Source organism: Ictidomys tridecemlineatus, chromosome 11 (assembly GCF_052094955.1).
Source record: "Ictidomys tridecemlineatus isolate mIctTri1 chromosome 11, mIctTri1.hap1, whole genome shotgun sequence".
Taxonomy (NCBI): Eukaryota; Metazoa; Chordata; class Mammalia; order Rodentia; family Sciuridae; genus Ictidomys; species Ictidomys tridecemlineatus.
The window spans coordinates 66,715,719-66,739,198 of record NC_135487.1 but is presented as its reverse complement, the minus strand read 5'-3'; the positions used below and the strand labels follow the sequence as shown (position 1 = coordinate 66,739,198).

The window sequence follows — 23,480 nt, the reverse complement described above, 5'->3', positions numbered from 1 at the left end:
TAAGCTGCACTTTCTTCAGTGTCAAGTCAGTGATCTCTTCTTGGAAACAGCAAGAGCTCAGTTATATTGTGGGATTTTGGACTACTGGCCAGAGTGGAATGATCCGGAAGATGGAACCAAATGAAGTGCCTCCTTACCACCTGGTTATGAATCTTCATTAACTAAATAGGACATCATCGAAGTTCAAAATTTTCATCAAATTTAAGTAATAGGCAGAAATACCATAGCAGTTCTTGTGAGCTATATTAGACAAATATATTTAGTAATATCTAGAGGAAAATAACTGTTAAAATAATTCTCTTTTTTTTTTTTGATACAGGGATGGAACCCAGGGTTGGTAAACTACTGAGCCACATCCCCAGACTTTTATTTATATTTTATTTAAAGAGAGGCTATCACTAAATTGCTTAGGGTCCCACTAATTTGCTGAGGCTGGCTTTGAAGTCATGATTCTCCTGTCTCAGCCTCCCAAGCCACAGGGATTACAGACATGCACCACCAAACCCAGCAAAGTAATTATTCTTGATGAAAATCAAAATTTATACTTACCATTAAAATTTGTAAATTGACCATGTTTCATTCCACAAAGAAAACCCTCAATAAAGTTCACCAAGTAAATATTATACATACCACATTCTCAAGCCACAAACAAATAGAATCAGAAAACAATACCAATTAAAAGAAACCAATCCTAAATTACATGGAAATTAAAATACATATAAAACATCACTTGGAAGACAAATAAAATTTTATTTTATAAGTAGAAATAATAATTATAAAACTGTAATTATCATAGATTATAAAGGTATGCAATAATTCTAGTGCTCAACATAAATGTATTGCTTTAAACATGTTACTGAAGCAGTAAATAAAGATTAAAAGTATAGTGTAATGACTGAGGTAATATCCAATAAAAGCACAAAATAAATCAGAAAAACATAAAGTAAGTCTAAGACAATAAACTAGAAATACAACAAACTAATATTTACAATAGAAATATAATAAAATAATACATAAGACAGTGAACTGTTTCTTTGAGATGAAAAACTGAATTACAAAAAAAAATAGTTATCCGTTAGTAAGTTGATTATAAACAAAAAGAAGAAAGTGAGGTGACTCAAAATTCATATTGAAAAGAGGTAAGTAACCACATTTGCAGAGTTACACGGTAATAAGTTTCTAAACACCATATAAATAATTTTGAAAACCCAAATGAAATGAATGCTCCTCTGGGATAAGGCAAATTAACACACCTGATGACAGAAGATTTAGAAACTCTAAAAATACTGCTTCCAATGAGAGAGAGACAGTTGTCGTGGCACTATGCCTAAAAAGAACACCAAACTAGACAACTTCCCAGATAAATTCTGTACAAGCATCAAGGCAGAGGCAAAGCTGTTAGGAGAGAAGGGGAAGTGGGAAGAACACACAGGAGCAAGAGGGAAAGTGAGAGGAAGAGGAATATCCACTGTCCTTCCACCAAACCCTTTCACCTTGATCTCAGACCTGACAAACACAGCACTCACACATGAACACACACAGCCTACTAACAAACAGCAAAGAGGAATGGCACTGCAAAAACATTAAAAGTCATATCACAAATCTTTAAGCTCATGTAACACCATGCATGCAAGAATGGCTCAATAATGAGAAATTTTAAATCTCATTTTGGATAAAAAAGAAAAAAAATGGTTACATCTATAGATTCTGAAAACAAATGCAATAAAACTCACTTTGTACTTTAAAAGTCTAATTTACAAAAGATGTAATAAAACTTGTGTAGTTGAATAGAAATTTCTTGAACAACCACACATGTACACACAAACACAAATCAGCATCATCTTAACAAATGAAACATTAAATTTGAGACAAACACAAAACCCAGAACCGAAACAACAGGTTATTATATTCAACTATTCAAAACCATATGATCATAACAACTTATGCAGCAAAAACTTTTGAAAAACAAATCTCACATCCATTCATTCTCAAAACTCTCAAAAACTTAATAGAGTTGGACTACTTCAACTTGATAAAGAACATTTATATATAAAAAAAACCTTACATCTGATAATGGTAAATAATGATGAGAAACTGAATGGGTTCCCTGAAAAGACTGGGAATAAAAGAATGTATTCACTCCCATTTCACCATTCTTATTTAATATAGTACTAGAAGTTCCAACTAGTGCAATGTCAGAATGAAAATAAGAGGGATACAGAGAAGAAAGAAAGAAAGAAAACTGTTTTTCTTTGCTGATTATCTATGAGGAAGATTATAAGAAATAATATTTAAAAAAAAAAACCATAGAACTTACAAGTGAGTTTAGCAAAGTACCTTGTTGATACAAGATCAATATGCAAAAATTAATTTATTTTTTGTTCAACATCTCTAGCAATTAAAAAAATGCAAATTTAAACTACACTGAGATTTCATCTTACTCTTGTCAGAATGGCAATTATCAAGAATACAAGTAACAATAAACAATAGAGAGGGCACAAGGAAAATGGTATGCTCATACATTGCTGGTGGGACTGCAAATTGGTGCAACCACTCTGGAAAGCAGTATGGAGATTCCTCAGAAAACTTGGAATGGAACCACCATTTGAAACAGTCATCCCATTCCTAGGCTTATACCCAAAGGACTTAAATTCAGCATAGTACAATGACGCAGCCACATCAATGTTTATAGCACCTCCATTCACAACAGCTAAACTATGGAACCAGCCTAGATTCCTCATGTGTTTTTTTATATAAACACCTTATCAGATGTATGGTTTGCAATATTTTATCCCATTCCTTAGATCATGTCTATATTCCATTGATCATTTCCTTTACTATGCAGAAGATTTTTAGTTTGATATAGCTTCCAATATCTCAAGGAGATATCATCTGTGCCATGTTCATCACAGCAGTTTTCATAATAACCAAGATATGGAATCAACATGTGCCAATCAAATGACCAATAAAATGAGGCATGAATGTACATCTATATCTACATACCTATAAATCTCTATCTAGATATGCATATATAATGAGATAATATCCAGTCTTTAAAAAAGAAAACCTTGTAATTTGTGATAATCTTGACAACTTTAAAGACAATTAAACAGTGAAATACACCAGGCATATAAAGACAAACTGCATGCTCTCATATGTGTATAGAATCTAAAAATGTTAAACTCATGAAATCAGAGAATAGAGTGATAGTTTCCAGAAGCTGGTGAAGGGGAAAATGGGGAGACATGGGGGAAATGATACAAATTTTTAGATATGCATGTGAATAAGTTCTGGAAATATTGTGTATGATAGTGACTATAGTTAAAAATAGTACTGTTTTACATACTTGAAATTTTCAAAGAGAATAGATTTTAATTTTTACAACAAAAAAAGCAACTATGTGAGGTGATGGATATGTTAGCATAATAGCAATCATATATCAAAATCCATACATATATCAAAACTTCATATTGCACATCTTCAATATATATAATTTTTATTTGTCAACCATATTTCAATAAATCTGAAAGCAGTACTTGTTAACAAGATGTCCAACAAAGGATAAGTATATAGAATACATAAAGAACTCCGAAAACATAATAGTAAATAAAACAAATTAGAAACAATTACAAAATGATAAAAAGGTATGAAGAGAATGTCATTGAAAAGGATATAGAGATGTCCAGTATGTTCATGAAAGGATGCTTAACATCATCCGTCTTTTAGGAAATTGAAACCACAATGAAATATCACTTTAAACATATCAGCATGACTTACATAAAAATCGTAATGACACCAAAACTGGTGAGTATGTCTTGAAGCTCAATCACTCACACTATAAAATTATATAGTCACTCTGGAAAAGAATATGGTTGTTTCTTATGAAGTTTTCTAAGTGCTTAACATTTTACTAAGTCATTTTCACTTTTGAGCATTTACCATAGAGAAACGGAGATTTATGCACATGAAAAATTTGGACACAATTAATTACTCATATCAACTTTCTTTGTTATCACTTCAAATTGGAAATAACCCAAATGTCCTATGTCCTTCTGTGGGTGAGTGGATAAACATACTGTCACATATCCATGCCTTGGATTATTACTCAGCAATATGAAGAAACACACTATTGATATAAGTGGTAACTTGAAAGGATCCCAAGAGAATCATTCTGGGAAATAAAAATGTCATAGTGTGTGGTTTCATTTAGATAACATTTTGAAACGACAAAGTTATAAAGATGAAATATAGATTTGTGGTTTTCAAGGGAAAGAAGAAGGAAGGAGGGATTTTTGATAGAAAAGAGCAGCATATGAGTATCCTTATGATGAAACAGTTCTATATCTTGACTGCACCGATGCTCACAAGAACCACACATGTGACAGACATACACACAAATGAGTGAACAGAAAACCAGTGACATCTAAATGAAGTGGATAAATTATATCAATGTCAAATTCCTAGTTGTGATATTTTGTAGTTATGTAAAATGTGACCAGTGAGGGAAACCAGGTGAAAGCATATGATCTATCTGTATTGTTTCTTTCATTTGTGTGTAAATGTGAAAAAATTCTAAAAATGTTAACATAATCTTTACAAATAAATAAAGTCAAAAGAAAATAATAAATGAAAATAAAAGAAGAAAAATAATAAAAATGTCAAGGTATATGAAAATGGGATGATTGCTTCTAGCTTACTATTTTTTTTTATAAAAATAGGCAAACTGGACAGATAATTCACAGAAACAGAAACAAAAATTTTTTGAATACATGAAAATATACTCAATTAGCTCACAATAAGACCAGTGTAATTCAAATTACAATGAGATAGCTTTTTTAGCTTTTTTATTTGCAAGGATCAAAAGATTTGATAGTAAATAGTATTGACAGGAAGTGTGCAGACAAAAACATTTGTGTGGTGTGGGAATACAAGCAGAAGTGTCATATTAAAGGTTATTTGGCCATATCTATCAAAGTTAAAAATTCTCATGTTGTTCATCAGAAATTATACTTCTAGTAATTGCCCATGCACAAAACACGTTATATATAAGCATTGTATATAATAAGGAAGTAATGGGGACTGCATAAATGTTCATTGAAGAACAGTGATTCAATACATTATGGTATAATTTTGTAATGCAACATGATATAAAAAATAAAATAATCTCTCTATATTCTAATATAGGGTAATCTTTAAATTTCTATGTTAAGAGAAAATCACAAAGTCATAAGCAGAGTACATGACATATTCTAAATTATATAGAATTACACACACACACACACACACACACACCCCCCTACACTTCAATGTATACATGTTTCAGGAAAGTTCATTAGATACATAATAATGGAAGCAATGTTAAAAATTTGGAGAACTTTATCTATTCTATTTAAAACCCATTATCCTGCTTGAAATAGTGAATGTATATATCTGTGCTCATTACTGATGATGTGTCTCCCTAGAATCTAACATTTGCTTAGTATATTTTAATGTTTAAATGGAGATTTGCTGAGTCAAATTAAACATATGTCTGTAATTCACCCTTAAGGAGCAACTCTTAACATTGTAACCACTCATTTTATTTGTAGAAAGTTATATACTTTTAAGAAACCTTTTCTAATACATAATCTTATTTATTCTTTAAATGTTTTTCAGGTTCCCCAAAGTATTTTGTAAGATACATTCATATATAAATTATATCCTCCAAGTTATTGGTACCTCTCTAACAATTGCACTCTGTATAAACTCTATGTTCATCTATTGGGTTGCTTTTCCCATTTAGCTTCCAATCCTGTAATTCTATAATATCTTTTGCCTTTCTGACCAGTTCTTCCTTTGACTCCTATACATAGATGACCAACCACATTATTATTCCATTTGTGATTTAATCTTTCTTTCTGCCTCTTTTTTATTATTAATAAGGCACTCTTTTTTTAAAAAAGATACTTATGGTAGTTCTTTTTGTGTTCTTCCAGTGTGCACTGGAATCTCTTAAGAAACTAGATGCTGCAGTTTTTCTTTTCCATCCCCACCCACCTTTCTTATAGGGCAATGATTCCTTCCCCAGCCCAAGAATTATTGGCTCAGGTCAGCAGTTTGTCATAAAAAATTCTACATGACATCCATGCTTTGTCCTAGCTCTTCTATTTCCTGCAGACTCTTAAAGATCTTTTTTAATATCCTTATTCTCAAATCCATCAATTTCCGTGTTAGGAGAGAAGGCCTTTGCAATTATTCTATGTAATGCTTTCCTGACTTCTTTTTTAAGGACCTCATCCTGTATTCTTCATTTAATGTATTCTTTTGAAAAGTTAGTCTTTTTTTTTTTTGCACAGCCTATTTAATAGAAATGGTGAGGGCCTGCTGTCCTAGCTGTAGAGTCATAGTTGATCCCCCTGGCAGTCCCAGATCCTGCTCTTCAGTAAGGAGTCCACTTCCCTTAGTGTTCCTTGCTTTTGCCCTTGGGAAGGATTTTCCTTTCCTCTTATTCTCTGGCCACATCCAGGGTGGGTGAGCTCTGAGGTGCATGTCTTTCCTAAAATTCACACAATATGTTGCAAACCACTTCCTGGGAGTATGGGTTCATGATTCAGTGGATTAGTTTTGAACAGTATGTTACCTCCAAAATGTGGTTGCTTTTCATCATAACTGCTTTTTGGTCATTTCCAAATGTGAGTAAACAGAGCCAAAAATCTTGAATAAATGAAATTTTAAGCTTGAGGACTCTGCTCTTTTATTTATAGACCTATGTGCTCTGCCCATCCAAATAAATTTCAGCTTGCCGTCTGCTGCGTGGAAGACATCTGAAATAAGGTACTATCTTTGCCAACAGGCTAACAACTTTTGTATGGTATGGCACCAGTCATATTTATTGCTAAGACTAGAATTTTTGGATATTTCTTTTAACTGTTTCAATATAAGGAATAAGCAGTTGTCCTTTCAACCCTGAAAGTTTTCAAATTACTAGACTCTTAGTTGAGTGAGATTGCAGGTTAAAGGCAAAAAGTGCCTCTAAGACACATGTCTTTTCATTTCAATGCAGACTAGCCCACTAGTTCTATCTCGAATTAATCTTTTTTTTTCCTTTAAGGATTGTCCTGACAACCGAATCTATCATACTGCATATTTACCATTTGTCCCAATACTCATATATAATTATATAAGTTTTATCAGCATGAGATTGGCCTTCCAACATATAGCAGGTGAAGATTTAACTAAACATTTTGTGGATATAAAAAAGGTTCATGATATTTTCACCTTTTATTGGTTGAATCATTGTTATATACATGCCTAGCTCTAATTCCACATTTACTTCTTATTACTTGAATCACTTCACTTCCCAGAACAAAATCATTTGGATTAGGCTTTGAACATAACCCAAATAAGAAACAAAAATGGAAATGACATTGGTTTAATCAAGACAGAAGTTTATTCCTCTTTCATATGAAAGAAAAATTTGAATATTAATCATTCATGGTGGTACCAGGATGTTAGCAGGAATACAGGCTATTTTCTTTCTGCTAACACATTTTCACAATGAAGCTTCCTTCTTTGAGTTAATCCATGGGCTAAAATAGCTGCTATGGCTCTAGCCATCACTTCCATGGTGGTAGGAATAGGGAGGGATAGATAAAAAAAAAAAAGTTTTCATCTTGAATTAGTTGTCTTCCTTTGAGCATCCTTCCAAAAGGATTGTCACAAAGTAGTAGATTTACATCTCTTTGTTCAGGATTTAGCCATATCATTTTGCCCCAATGGATGATGGGAAGTGTAACATTTTATTTGCTAACTGTATGCAGTTGGGATTTGGTTAATCAAGAAGGAGATTATAGTTCAGGTGCAATAGCATATGCCTGTAATTCCAGCAGCCCTGGAGGCTGAGGCAAGAGGATCTTGAGTTCAGAGCCAGCTTCAGCAATTTATCGAGGCCCTAAGCAACTCTGTGAGACCCTATCTCTAAATTAAATACAAAATAGAGCTGGGGATGTGGCTTAGTAGTCCAGTATCCCTGAGTTCAATCCCAGTCCCCAAAGGGAAAAAAATGAAGGAAATGATAGGTATTGGATTGTGCAATTAATAATTTCTATCAGAGAGGTGAATTGATTCTTTGACTTGCAAGTTTATTTCATTTTTTAAAACATTCAGATAAGCTTTGACATCTCAAAAAGACAAAAAATATTCTCTCCTTTTTATCATCCTTATGCTATAATCTATATCATCTCTATTATAACAGCAATTTACTTGCCTTTTCCATACACATATGCCACGTTTTCAACATTTGTGAAAATTAATTTCAGTCATTACTCCAGTCTTATTTTAAAAATCAGGATCTTTTTCTTTATATAGAACAATAATAAGTCTTTTTTTTTTTTTACTGATGTTAACTATGTTAATAAGTCTTTCATATAAACTTTGTTCTCCTGATGGGTCCAATTCTTTTTCATTTAAGTACATTGTAGACTTCTATTCTGTTTATTTAAAGTGAAAGTAACCTCAGAGGTCATCTGATTTGATCCTCTAGTTTTTTTCAGATGAGGATGCTGAGGCCTAGAGAGAGTCTGTCTACTAAGTCACTCGTATCATACAGCCTAAGTTCTTGAATTTGGCTCAATCAACTATATCTACATATTATTTTTCACCCTTACCCTTCCCCAAGAAAAACAAACAAAATTCTCTTCTACCTTTTGTAGTTATACCATCAAATACTCCTTCCAACCATTTTTATTATATGTAGGAGATAAGTCATAACCCAAGATTATATTTCTTTTTCAAATTTCTCTTATAAAGGGGACAGAGTGCAGTAAGTTCATAAATCTGATATTTCCTCTCACTGAGGAAATCACACATGCAATCATATATCTTCCACCTCAAATCTCACATATCTTTAAATATTTACATTTGTGGAATTGATAATCCTCCCTTGGTGAGTTTGTTTTCCATTTTGGCCAGTGGAAAGAGCCCTGAGTCACCTTCCCACCTATGTAAAAGTAAATTCCTTTCTTGTTCCTTTTTCTAAAATGAATCTTGGTCTTCCTCCATTCATTTTGTTTGCGGATTAACAGAATTTATGCCATATCTGTGACATTCTGGGCACCAAGAAATCTGTCTATGACTTAAAGCAGGAACATGAAAGACAAATAACATGAATATAAATATATATATATATATATATATATATATATATATACACTTTTTTTTTTTTTTGCTCGATCCCAGGAAGCTCCTTTTCAACTCCCAGGTCCTTTTTCCTACTGTGATTTTCCTCCTACTGCTTCTCTTTATCACCAGAATCCAGCAAGTAGTAAAAAGCCATAAAATACTTGTTGCATTTCTTGAACTGCAGACTCTGTGCTGCTTTCTTCTCTATCCTTTGGCATCTCACGCACCTTGTGGTGGTTGCTTGGTTGGAGAAGGGAAATTTGGGTTTGGAATTCATGGGTCAAATTCCTGATTTGGCACTTTCAAGCATATAGGCTATGCCTCTGGTACTTTTGCTATTGACATTTCACTATTTTTGAAATAGTTAATTCTACAGGGAATTCCATACCTTTATCTTTTCATCCATGTACTTACACCTTGAATTTGTGTGCTCACTTTTCTAATTCTCTTTTCCAAGTTCTACCTCTTTTCTCCTTTCCCCCAGATAGCCGGGCTGAATTCTTTTTAAAATGCATTATTGCTTTCTTTAAGAAATAATCATGAATATAAAACCTGATGTGACAGTTATTATTCAGTAAATGAAAATTGTTCTAACCTCTTAATAAAGATGAGCCCAAATTAACTTTTCCTGCTCTATGTTGTTCACGTCAGGTCTTTTGGCCACATAAACAATAAAACTGACTAAAACAAGTGATATTTGCCAGACCTCTGCATGCTGGATATGACTGGCATAAAATGAGTTAACCAAACTTTAAGATATTGATAAGGTTAGTAAAATATTATCCAGAAAAGTATTGTTATAACAAGACAAAATCTCCCTCATTGACTTAGACTAAATAAAGGACATGATTTCATACTCGCAAATTACTCCTCAATCACAGAATTCTACTTCACTTTAGTTTTAACTGTTAACATGAGACAGAAAAAGAGAGAAAAAATTGCAATAGAATACACTTGAGTTTAAGACTCAATTATCCATTATCAGTATCCATTATATGAAATTAGGCAAGTTCCTTAGAACTTTCATTGCTCAGTTTCTTTTAAGTAAGAATTGGGAAATATCACACCTAGCTCACTGGGATGGTGTGAGTATTATGTTGGAATACCCATATCCACCTTGTCTGGTGCATGTGAAAACTGGTAAGAAAGCGAGTCTGCTTCTCCATTTCTATGTCACTTTTTGGATACAACTCTGTAAGTAGTCTCTTTATATGTCTTGCTTGCATTTATTCATAAAAACTTCACTAATTATTTTTAATTATATACTTGAGTCTGTAAATGTGAGAATATTCTTTCCCACATTTCTCTTCAAAAGAAATAAAGAAGGAGAAGATAAATTAGGAGTCTGGATAAAGAAACTATAGCTTTATGTCTAGATCAAGCCTACCGCTGAACATACCGATTTTCTTGAAAGTCTGTGGTAAAATATGTTGCTTCCTGATGGCAAAATTTGATGTGATTTTATATTGAATAAGCTTTGGAAGGGAAACCATATTTCTTCCCCATTTTTCATTTTATCTGTACAAAGTAGCAACTGATTTAGGTAAAGACTCTTCAGAAACTGGTCTTGTAAACTTAGCTCTAGTAAACTAAATATCAATGTGGTAAAAAAAAAAATCTTTACTAAAGGGAAAAAAAGAAACTTCATGCCAATTCTAAAAACTGTGCTTTACTGCAGCTCTGAGAGAGTTTTTTGGTATCCTCTTAGGGTCCCTTCACTTAGTTTTTGCATAGCACTGACTCCCAGGGAGAGTTTGTTTGAAATAACCACAGTATCTCTCTCAGTAGATGTTGGCAATGAAACATGAGACAGCCTTGTGATCATTTTGCTCCATGATGAGTCCTTTCCTTCAGAAGATTCAGCCTGCACAGATCTGAGGAAGAAGGGCTCCTGCTCATCATGTTCACAGGTGATAAGGATCCAGGACTTTGTAACATAATGATATTTTACAGCAAATACCATAACATCCTTTACTTAAAGGTAAAAAAAAAAAAATGGACTCTACAGGTATATGGATCTTAATAGTGGCAAACAATGGGAAAACACCCTTTTATTTGTGTTACTACTCAGGATCCTTCCCAAGCTGTGGAATTCTGTCCAACAAGGACCTGCCCTTTGCCCTCCATTTTTCTCTCATGCTCTCTGCTCATATCACACTCAACTTCTTTGTGCTGATGTGACCCTGGGGTTTCACATGTTATTTCCTCTTTCTGGAATTTTTTTCTCCTTCCTTTTTTTTTTTTTTTCATGGGTAATTCTTATCTATCCTTAGTCACATACTCAGATTAAATGCCTAGGGAACCTACCAGGCTGCCACACCGTCAGTGGGTGTAATTACATAGCATCCACAATTTCAGCTATTTTATAACCAGGACCTGCCAAATCAATTCCAGATACAAGTGTAAAATAAAAAATGCATGACCCCGGCTGTAGTGGGGTAAACCAATCTCCTCATTGGCTGCTACTTGAACACAGTCTAGATAGGCAAACCTCAAGGAATTGTAACCTCCATTCTGATATATGTTTGAAAATGTGTATGTGAGCAACCACCACGTTTCCTTCTAAATCTGCCATGTGGAGGCAGGGATTCTCGGTGCTTTCACTTCTAACCCAAGGTGTACAGCAAGGTATCATCAAGGGTGCATCCACCCTACTTGCCCTGTGCTCTTGCACAGGTGCCCCTTGGGGGCCATGGTGGAGCAAAGGCCTCCATTCAGTGAGATCTTATTGCTACTAGTTAGAAGATGACAGCATTTGAGACAGCAATGGGAAACCAAGGCCCTAGGGCACAGAAAGCAGGCAGATGGGAACCCTCCGGTGGAGGCAGGGGGCCAGTGAAAGTTGAATTGCATGTAAATTAAGATTCTAAGCCCTTGACATAAATTCCATTGTCCCATTGGACTTTAATTATGAAACAGATTTAAGATAAAATTATTAAACATTTTAAAATGATCTCCCCAGGATATTGAACTCAAAACCCCTTACTGTTCTGAGCATACGTCCCTGTGTGACTGTACAGGCCAAGTACTTGTGAAGCTGGCCCTGATGATAATTTATGCTGTTTTATTTTTATTCTGTTTTTAAATTGTGTTGTTTCCCCACTACCCCACAAGCCAAATAAGGACTGGAACTGTAGTAATAGACATTAAACGAATATCTGTCAGATGAATACATGAATGGACTGATGAAGTCCCTCTATTTTTTGTCCAAGTTCTGAATCTTCTCAGAAGACTCATCCGGCACCCTAGATGTGCTTATCCCCCTCTTTGTTATTTCAGTTGCTTTCACCTCAGCTCCCCACTTTAGAACACCAATGTTGTTGTTCAGGAACTCACCATCTTTCTTCAGCAAAACTGGAGAATACTTATTATGGGTTTCCTCGCTTCCAGGATCTTCTTCTAAACTGTTGACGTTTATCTGCTTAGAAAACTTTGCTGGCCATCATTATCTAGGGGCTAGTATACTAACCTCTTCCTGTGATATCCCAAATCTTTCATACTACAATCCCAAAGTATTTTGTAGGAATTTCTTACTGCTTCTGTTTTATATGTAAGCAGAATTGTCCTTCTAGTTCCAGTTTAAATAACTGGTCACCTGTCTCCTCTCATATAAAGTCTCTAACAAAAAAGAGAACAAAATCATGGCATTTGCAGGTAAATGGATGGCATTAGAGAAGATAATGCTAAGTGAAGTTAGCCAGTTCCCAAATAATAAATGCCAAATGTTTTCTCTGATATAAGGAGGCTGATTCATGGTGGTGTAGGGAGGGGGAGCATGGGAGGAATAGATGAATTCTAGATAGAGCAAAGGGTGGGAGGGAAAAGGAGGGGTAAGGGGGTTAGCAAGGATGGTGGAATGTGATAGACATCACTATTCAAAGTACATGTATGAAGACACAAATTGGTGTCAACATACTTCATATACAGCCAGAGATATGGAAAATTGTGCTGTATACATGTAATAAGAATTGTAATGCATTCTGTTGTCATTTATTTTTTAAAAAAATCAATAAAAAAGAATTTCCAGAAAACAGATGAGACTATAGAGAAACTGAAAAGTATCCCATTGAACCAGATTTTCACTGACTTTGTACATTCTTAAAGGACAGAAATACTAAAATAAAAAAGGGGAGTTATGAAGGGTAGATTTTAAGTAAAGACCTTTCTAAAAACAAAAGTATTGAAATATAGTATGCCTTCCTCAAAAAGAGGTGTTCATAATGCTGGATTTTCTCACGTAGATGTGTAATGACTAGCATCCCTGTTGACTCTTTAAAGCAGAATGAAACCAAAATTTTTATGAGAAAATTATTTGGCATAGCAGATAGTAATGTGGATTATACAAAAATTAGAATTTTAGTCTCAATAGTTCCTTTTTCTTATTACGTGAATGTTGATTTTATTTTCTCATCTGAAAAATGGACATAATAAAATCTGTTATGAAAGTTAAGTGGGATAAAGTAGTTGAAAGTACTTTGTAAACTGTAAAGCACTATTCTATATGAGTCATTTTAATTGATATTGATAATACCCAAGACAAAATAATTATCTTTTCTTCCTACAGATTAGAAAAGTATCAGATTACAAGTGACTGTCTCACAGTTATATAGTTGGCCAGTGAGTGGCTAAACTGAGTCATCATGACTATGCTCTAGATTTAAGAGTAATTTTCCCTGTAATACACTGCCTTTATGATGAAGGACTCTGTGACCTTCTACGTTTCCCAAAGTCACTCAAGAAATAAGAGCCTGTCTAGACAATAATTCAATCAATAATTCTCTTATTGATAGATACGCTTATGTGATTTTTCACTCAGGATACTATGATGAAAATAACAATGGTGATCAGATCTATGCCTTTTAGTAAACAAGGCCTTTCTTTAATAAATCTTGATGAATTTTTTTTTCAGTTAGAGCTTTAAAAAAGGAATCAATCAAAACGGACTGAATACCCACTATAGAACACCACAGATAGACATGAAATAATAAAAGATATGCAGAGAAACTACTGTTCCTTCTAGTGTTAATTACTGTGTTAGTCAGCTTTCTGTATAAGTGTAATAAATATCTGAAATAAATTTACTTAAAAGAAGAAAAGATTTATTATGACTTACAGTTTCAGAGGTTGCAGTCATGGTTGCTTGGCCCAGATGTTTTGAGCCTGTTGTGGCATTGTATATCATGGTAGGAGCATATGACTGAGAAGTCTGCTCACCTCATGTCAGACAGGAAGTGAAAGGAAGAGAGAAAAGAAGGGTCCAGGGTCCGAATATCCTCTTCAAAAAGCACACCCTCAAGGATCTAACTTGCTTCCACAAGGCTCAACCTCCTTAATGGCTGCATCACCTCTTAATAGAGCCTCAAGCTGTCAAGCAGGTCTTCAAAACATGGGCTTTGGGGATGCTCCAGTTATAAGCAATAGCAATTACCACCCTCCATAATTACCCTAACCAACTGGATCACAGCTTTGCTCTTCAGTTACTATTCTTGATTTGCCCAATCTCTTACTTAAATCTTCTAGTTCTTACTCCCATTGTGGCACATCATGAACCAATGATTTCTTTGTGACAAAGAGGATATATTCCCTACAGGATGCTCTCAGTAATGATTTAGTGCTCAGTAATATAAATGCAGATGCTTTGTTCGTAAACTACTAACAACTTAGAAAGTATTTTGAAACCTATTCCCAATTGCCGTACGTAAATGTTTCCAAGAAGGAAATTTAGGAGATGTGACTCTCTTTGTTCTCTATAAAAACCTAATGTTCTTTGTGAAAATTTTCTGGGGCTTCAATAGCAGGTGTTGTTATGGTTTTCCTTGCATTGAAGGGTACAAAATGAATACCTTCTAGGCTGAATGCTACTTTGTCTACACTCTGCTATCACTCAAATGTTCTTTCTTCTGTCTTATCCCATTTTCTTACCATCAAAAGCTCCCTCCACCCATTTATAGAATTTGGAATTAAAAGCTCTTTTGCTGCAACAAAATGTTTTCTCAACAGGAGCTTGTTATTTAACTGTTTGAAGACCACCACACATGGGTTACTCTTTTATCTATTTAATCTTATAAATATGCACCAGAAAAACTGAGAAAGTGGTTGTATACAACTAACCCTTGAAAAACATGCTTTGATTTTCTTTTCATTTTTTTTAAAAGCTCACCATTCGCTAGCTAAGTAGTTTGTGAATATTTTTTGTGTTCTTTTTATCTGTCAAAATGCATAATTTTAAAAGACTTATGAATTTTTTAATCACATGGAGTTTTAATGCCAATTCTCTGGGCTGGTGTGCAGTAGCATAAGAAGTAGGTCAGTAATGAAGCTTTAGCCCCACCTGCAATTCAGAAATCCCAGTAAACTGGAAAAATGGTCCTCCCCGGGAAGTCACAGCAGGTATTCTTGTCCCTCCTATCTATTACCCATAAATTATATATTCTATATATTTTAATGGAATTTGGAATTCCAATGAAAGAGGATATAACATATGCATCCCAGCAGTGTATCTAAGCCATTGCCTTTGACTTTAGAGTTGAAAAGAGAAACAAGGTTCTTTTATTTCAATTAACTTGGTAGGAATGAGATACAAATGGCACCCGTCACAGGGACCATGTCTGCTCTTTTATGAAAGCATCGGGACATGCAGGAAAAGGCCGACTTTCCCCTCTGGGCGGCAGTGCGGCACGCTTGCCATAGTTTTCATTTTCATGCACAGGGACATTACAAGCACTATCCACTTAGATTCCATTACAATTGATTGAATATTATACATCAAAAAGTAGAAAGAAAATGTTTAAGATTTTATGAATGCCAGCAAAATGATTAGAGCTCACAAAAGCTTTGAATTCTGAAGCTTGGCTTCTATCTTGTCCTTACATACGCATCTTTGATCTCCCCTTCACCCAGCTTTTTGGATGACTTTTATGTGGTCCTTATGATTGTTTTATTATTTTAGGAGAATTAGTCATGTAGACTTTTTTTTAATAGAAGTTATTTTTAAAAGAAAGTTTCTCTTCCCTTTGCAAGTCAGGGGATTTTTCAAACTGGATGGAATCCATATTTTCTCTTTTCTGTGTGTTGTAACAAAAGGCAGAAGACTTAGGTTCTAATCCTGGCTCTTCCATAAGGTCATTCTGTAACTTGGACACATCATTCTGATCAGGTTTATTTGTTTCCCTTTCTACAATAAGATATTTTGTCATCTTTTACAGAATTATAATATTTTATTTAGAAGACCTGAAAACTGTCTTACCAATATTAGGTATTATTAATATAAAGATGACAATTTCAGGGTTAGCATATAATAAACATTCTTTCATAAGCAAGAAGAAGAAACTGTACAAAGGACAGTCAACCTGCTTTCAAATCTTATTGTCTTCCCATTAATAACCACCCTGGACTGTGTGCTATGGCAGGTCGCCAAGCTGTGCAGTTTTCCTGTGGAAAACCCCTTAGGTGTAATCTTTCAGAATAGAGTCAGAACTCGGAAACACCTGGAAGTCTTTGTATCCATGTGTGCGTCATCCACTGAAGTCTCCAAATGATGTAATTTTAGTTATTGTGATTCTACTTTGATTTATTTACTATTTGTCCTATTTAATAAATGATTTTTGAGTACTTTCCTTTTAACAGATACTGTTCCAGGCACTGGATTTACAGTACCAAACAAGAGCCACATCCTTCTTTGAGGGAGAAGGGGATGCCAGCCAAACATTTTGGTAAAGCAAAATAACAGTTTCCCAGAAAGTCAGGAATAGGCTCCATTCATAATGCAGTAAAACTGACTTTTCACCTTCTTTCTTTCCTTGCAGCTATGTGCTCTGGCCAGGATTCTTATACATTCCTCTTTTCATCTCTCCTAACTTGAGTGATGCAGTAAGTCTCCAACCACGTCACTCTCTGTCATACTCATATCTCTGCCATGTTTTGCCTTTGTCCTTTCCAGTCCTTGGAGCAGGGCATTTGAGCCTATTTTTCCTAAAGTATATGAACTCATTGAAGATGGAGAAGTCCTACAGTAAAGAACCCTCTTACACTTAAAAAGAATTTTCCAAACCTATTTTTGACCAGAAACTGTGCTACCCCCACCAACATCATCTCTTGGTATTTATTATCTCAGTATCAGATGCTGGGAATTGCTGCATTAAGTAATCTTCAAAACAACCTGATAATTTAGGTCCTATCATTCTCTTTCAAAGTCTGGGTCTTGGTAAATAGGTTGAAACAGGAACATTTTTTCCCCCTTAGGAATAACAAACCATATGACAAAAATGTTACTAATAGATTGTTTTAATTACTGAAAGATAACAACACAAAGCATTGCTTTTCTTTTCAGATTAGCACATTTAGTCAAAATAAATTAAGAATAGAATTAAATAAATCAGTAATCATCATAGTATCACAATATGCTGATGGTTTGAATTTAAAAAGAAGGTTAATTATGTGAGTAAGGTGCTAAAATGATAAGAACTTTGGCAATATTGCTAGGTAAATCTAATAATATTTCTAAAGACTTTGAAGGTCCCAACTTGAGATAAAATGTCAATATTTGGGACATTAAGACATGAGTTGAGGTCTTGTACCTCTTTTCTTATTTTCTATTTATCTGTTTTTTTTTAATTTATCTTATTTGCTTTAATAAAAACTCTAAAAATTTCTTGTTTTGAATTACCATCTTAGTGACTCTCTGTCTTAGTATTGAATAGATGTTATTAATGAAATTCCCCAGAATGTGGCTTTTTTATAAATCTGGCTGCAGATATGTATGTGGCCCCCATGTCTCACTGTAGATAAGGATGTCCTCCATAAGAACTGGGCCTATATTTTGCTCTCCTTCTCTCAGATTCTGCCTTCCTTAGGACCTTTCTCTTTTCACTCCATACTTTCTCTCTGAGTGATACACCTCTCCAAATGATAGCTATTAAACTTGACTCCCCCAAATGTAATCTCTAAGCAAGATCCTTCCCCTGAGTTTGAGGTCCAAATATTCAAGTGGACATGACCTTTTCTTGTGCCAGGATAAACTAAATCATAACATATTGAAACCTAACACTTTGCTGTTTAACTTAACACACCCTGACACTGAGCAGATAACATCGACCTGGCTCTTTGAGTATTTGTTTCATTTCATCTTTTACAGACCTTGATCTCAGCATCCGTCATACCTCATTCTTCTTATCTGTTCTATGACCATCTTTTTAAGATTACAGTACAACCTTGTCCAGAGCAGCAGATTTTAGAATATTGTTATCTGTGCACACACGTGCGTGTTTATTAATCTCAGAGCCATAACAATATACATATTGTTAGGCAAGTCCAGTGAAAAAGATGAAGCCACATGAAGCATTATCAGTAAGATGCAACACTGGGAAGATACATGGTCCTGAGGAGATGTGTCTCCAAGGAGGGAGTGGATCCCAGTGGAAAAAAAGCACTATTGCAGTTACACTATAAGAGTACATGAGAGTGAAGGAGAAAGACCATTATTCAACCTGAATCAGGCTGGTGTAGTGAAAATGGCCAGAGGGCTTTGCTTCTCCTAGCCTCTGCTTCTAATAGCATAGCAAAATTGTCCACTGCTTCTCTCTTTACCAGACTAGGGACTTCACAGAAAGCAAAAGCTCCACAGCACTCTTCATTCCTTATGTCTGTGGCTTCGTGACAAGGACATACTAAACTCTGAAAAAAATACAGTTAAATAAATAAGTCGTCTAAGATAGTTGAACTTTCCGAGCCTTAATTTTCTTAAAGGTAACATGGGGATACTAGTAGTTATTTTAGTGGTTATTTTAGTTATTAAATGGGTGTGTGTATATATATAAGATAATAATGCTTGAATGGAAATTATTATAAAAACATGTGACTTTGTCCCTATGTTCTCCACTCTAAAACCAAGATCAAATTTCCAAATTTGGGCAGAAAAAAAGAGGGGAAGGGAAGAAAAAATAATAACAAGGTGTTTTGAGGTCCTAAAATATATCCATGTGCTTTCATATATTCATTTTAGGAACTCTTTTCCTCAGCACTGTGAAAGAGGTAGGTATTTTGTAGGTAAGAACACCAATAGCTCACGGAATTCAACTTGCCCCAAATCAAAGGAGCAGAGATGTGATTGAAAACTGTAGTCTGAGTCTGATACATGAGTTCTTTTCACTGCAGCAGGTAGGAATAAAACATCTTCAGTTGGTTAGTAGGCCAGGGAGTTAGGAGACACATTCCACTTCATGTGTGTCATGCTAAACTGATTACGTTAAGTGTGCAGAGGGTCGGTCTATTGCATCCTCAACCAAGGCTTTCCAAATAAATATCCATGAATATTTAACAAATATCTTCTCCACAAATCACAACTCTCCTTCAATGTTTCTACACTTCTAAGAAATTCTTTGAGCTTCCAGAAAAAAAAAAAAGTCTTATATCAATCACTGGAAGGAAGAGGTGGTGTCATTAAGAAGAAGCATCAATATGCATATTCCCTTCTCTTGGAGAATCTATGCAAAATGGTTAACATATTTTTCTTCAACTAAGGAGGACTTTGGTTCTTCATGTTTGTGAAAGATGCCATTTGTGTATGTGTGTGTGTGCATGGATGATAGTAAAGCTGTTCTATAATCATTCCCGTCCTCACCACTGTACTCTCCTATGCTAATTTACTTTCAGGTATTTTCAGATTTTCTTCTTGATTTCATTCTTCTATGAACAGATTTGGTAAAGCAGTTTGAAATGCCTCTGGGAGAAGAATACCAGCATATTTAAATGTTTACTGCAGCTGAGGAAATACAGTTATATCCACTCTCAAAGGCGACAGCAACACCACATTTCAGGTGTCTGAAGGGAGTTGAAGGGAAGGCTTCATACATCGCCTTTCTTCACTTAGGTCTGAAAGCCTTAAACCGGTCTAATGTCCTGGGTTAAATTTCACAATGAACTATCCTATTAGCATGTGAAATACAGTAATTTCTGATATTTTAGTCGGCATGCCCATACTATCACATACTTAGGTCTTCCTAACTGATTTGGGGGATAATAATTTAACCACTCATTAGGTAGATCCCAGAAACAATCTCTTCCTCACTGATTCCTAAAGGAGACTTGAGGCCCATGTGGTAAAAACTGCTTCATATGTCTCTGAAAAAAATGAAGAATGAGGACTTTTCTTTTGTAATTAAAACCTTAAACAAAACATACATCATTTTCTCATGGGATAAAATTAGTGATGAAAGCATCTAATCCTTAGACATGCTTGTTGTGTATGTTCTTTATCATTTTAATGTAGTTTGAAAATAAGAAGTGATTTTGGGTAGCATAAATGTAAAACTATGTTGACTGTGCAATCAATAAGAGATCACCAGCAGTCACAAAAATACCGTGGAATGCGTGACATGATATAGACATAGTTTCTATTGTATTTAAAAATGGAAGCAAATATTTTTATTGCTGGCTGAGCTTAAAGAGAGCACAACAAATTGTGAGCTCCTTGAATGCAAAATCAATTTTTCATCATCTCCTTCCATTTACAGCCCCACAATACTTGGCATTTTAGGTTAGTGTTTATAGAAGCCTAGCATTTTTAGGGTTCTGTCATTGTTCAAATAGGCTTTTCCCTTTTATGACAGTGTGACCTGGCACAAGTCACTTAACCTTCTTGGGCCTTGATTTTCTTATCAGTAATATTAGAAGATTAATATTACCTATTTCATATTAGATTGAAGGAATCATTTCACAGAATATTTCCATTATATAGTAAGACCTATATAAATGTTCATTATTATTATTATTGATGTTTCTATTGTTGCTACTATAATTATCACTCATTACTGATACAATGTCTTGCAATTAAGTGATGGCAAATAATATGTACACCTGTATAAACAATGAATTAATGAACACAGCTCAACTTATATTTATTTGCATTTTTCTGTCTTCACTAAAAAACAAAAAACAAAAACCCTCCCACTACATGGTTGGATATAAAGTGTTCTTGTTATGAACTCCTAATTTTTACCCCAAATGCAGATTGCAGAATCACGTCTGTTACACATCCACAATTTTACATAATGCCCTATTAGTAACTGTTGTATTCTGCTACCTTTCCTATCCCCTACTATAACCCACTTCAATCTAATGTATGAAATATGATATGTCAAGAGCTTTGTAATGTTGTGAACAACCAATAAAAATAAAAAATAAAAATAAAAAATAAAAATAAAGTGTTCTTGTTCAGCAAATCTTAGAGAAATACTGTCACTGTGTGTCTGATCCTAGCTCTAGTTCAGCTACAACTGGTGATGAGAGAGGTGGTTGACAGAAACACGCAGCCCTCTCCCCATGTCATTTGAATGCTGCCCTGTGGGCAAGGTAACAGATCATCCTGCTGTGTTCCAAAAATTGCCTTAGAAAAGCCTGCCTGTTTTTCTCCTCCTCACACCCATGTATCTTGGACATTGCATCATTTAAGGTGACTTCTACAACAAATGAAAGTCAAATTTAAATTGACTAAGTCCAAACAAATATTTATTGTCCTTCTACCTGGAAATCTACAAAGGGCATGATGCAGAATGGACTTCTCCTGGTAATGACTCCTCTTTCTTCTGAAAGGCAGGCATTGGCTCTGCCTTCCTCCGAATGCTGGTTTTGTCCTGGGATGGTGACTAGTTTCTGATCTTACAAGTTCACGTAGCAAGATCAAGGAGGTATTATTCTGTGTTCCTTACTTAGTAGTAAGGAAACATTTTTGAGAATCTCTCCCCTCCTAAAATTTGTACTTGTATTTGGCCTGAACAAGGCCACATACTTATTTCTTTACATAGTTCCTTATATTTGGTAGAAGATCTAAAGAAATGACCTTCACTGGTTCAGGCTACAAAGGGTTTCATCTGAGCTAGATTCACCCCCGCCCCCCAGATGGCTTGGCTATTTGGACTGGGAATCAGCAGGTCTTCCCAATATGCCCTAAAAACACCTAGAACTCCTCCCTCACCCTGGCACCTCAGTAACCTAAAGCAGATCCCCATCTGGAGAGAGGAAACTTTTCAACTTGTGGTATTTCCTCCAAAGCAATCCCAGGGACTTTCCTTAATGCAGATCTACCTTGATCTAAATTGAATGTACATCTTGGATTTAACAGCCTGATTAAATTGATTTTGAGCTGTATTGTTGGCATTATTTCAGAGTGATGTTTTACATCCATCCTGAAACACTTGGTTAGATGATCTGATATATTAAAATATGCCTGAAACTAGTTTTCTGATTCCTTTGGTTTGATTTTCTGTAGATTGCTGCATCTCCTTTATTTTCACTTGGGTCCCCAGGGTTGCCTGAATACCATAGTTCTCCCCTTTCTTTTTTACTTTTTCTCTCTGTTTTGCCTTCTCTTTATTCTCAAAATACCCTATAATTGATACCAGATATTCAAACTTCTCCTGGGACTACCACTGACATAACATCCATACTGTGTATAGTATCAGTGTTAATACAACATTAGGCTTATACTTCTTTAAAGATTAAGAAGGTAAGAACTTCAAGGTTTTTGTTGCCAGGAAAACCATTAACCCATTAACCAGGAGTATAATGATTATTTTATGATTATTTGTTATCTAAATGTGTGATTGTTAAAGCACACACACACAACACACACACACACACACACACACACACACACACACTAGTTGTGATAAATTCTTCAAAGGAAAATAATGGTAGAGACTAGAAGGACGTGGGTGAGAAATTAATTTTGATTGGATTCTCAGGAGAGGGCATTTTGGGACGGTGACATTTAAGGTGACACTTGATGGATGAGAAGGAGTCCAGACATGAAGAACTGAGGAGCCAAGAAACAACACACACAAAGAAACACCTAAGAAGTCTTCTGGGGAAGAAGGAGGGTGGGTCACAAGAAAGAAGGGGCCAGCAGGGCCAGATCTGGGAGGGTCATGGAAGCAAGTTAACAAGAGTGATTGATTGATTTATTTATTTATTTATTTATTTATTTATTTATTTATTTATTGCAATTTCAGTAGAAAGGTCTTAGACAATTATAGGCCAGATATTGACATTCCCAGGGTGTAAAATGTCAAAGCTTATTATAGATGCTTCCGAAATACCAAATTGGAGAGGACAAGAAATAGAAGAGACAACTTAAGTAACTTCCAAAATATTCCAGCTAGAGATTACACCATGACTGAAATGACCATAATTGAAACACAGGAGGTGGGCAGAGGATTCCTGATGCACTTGGGGGTGAACGCAACTTCTTACTGAAGTGCTTTATTTAGGAACTAAAAAAAATAAATAAATCAATAACTAGTCCTGTGTTTCTGATGTGAACAATG

General features: G+C 34.9%; 1 long non-coding RNA gene across 1 annotated transcript in view; it reads left to right on the top strand.

The window, feature by feature from the left end:
- The window catches only part of LOC144368095 (uncharacterized), a 62,041-nt gene extending 40,720 nt beyond the window's left edge, over positions 1-21,321 (top strand). The window contains exon 3 of the long non-coding RNA XR_013427869.1: positions 10,948-21,321. This is a non-coding gene — a long non-coding RNA (uncharacterized LOC144368095). The remainder of the gene's footprint in view (positions 1-10,947) is intronic.
- The last annotated feature ends 2,159 nt before the right edge of the window (positions 21,322-23,480 follow it).